Genomic DNA, 671 nt, shown 5'->3' with positions numbered 1-671 from the left:
AAAAGAAGAGTGAGAGGGGCCAACACCATTCATTAGGACCTCAGGATGAGAACCGCTACATCTCGTTCGTGTTTCATTTCATGCCCAGGCCTGTTGTTGTTGTTGTTACTACTGCTAAACTCTTCCAGCATCAAATGGATGGCTGGTCTCGAGACCAGCCATCCATTTGATGCTGGAAGAGTTTAGCAGTAGTAACAACAACAACAACAGGCCTGGGCATGAAATGAAACACGAACGAGATGTAGCGGTTCTCATCCTGAGGTCCTAATGAATGGTGTTGGCCCCTCTCACTCTTCTTTTGGCCAAAAAAGAGCTATGCGTTACGCAACCGGTACTCGCCAAAAAATGTAATGGCGTTATTCGTTACAATTACTTTTACTAAAATTTTAGGGCACCAATTTTTCAGTATTTTGCTCACAAGATTTGACACCACAAAAGCATTCATTTTTGTTGAAACAGGCACAATTTTCGGCCTTGAGTTACCTTCTTTAGGATACATGAAAATATAAATGAAAACCAAAAATTATGTAAAGATTGGCCAAAGGCTTCTCAGTTGCCAAGAGAGAAACGAAAAATCAAATGACACTCGGGAGCTAGGAAAAAGGAGCCAGTAACGAGTATCTTTGGGTTTTTTGGGTCGCTACAATTACAGCATCTTAAAAAGTAATGCG

This window comes from Tigriopus californicus, chromosome 10, assembly GCF_007210705.1.
Source record: "Tigriopus californicus strain San Diego chromosome 10, Tcal_SD_v2.1, whole genome shotgun sequence".
Lineage (NCBI taxonomy): Eukaryota > Metazoa > Arthropoda > Copepoda > Harpacticoida > Harpacticidae > Tigriopus > Tigriopus californicus.
This window is presented reverse-complemented; position numbering follows the sequence as displayed.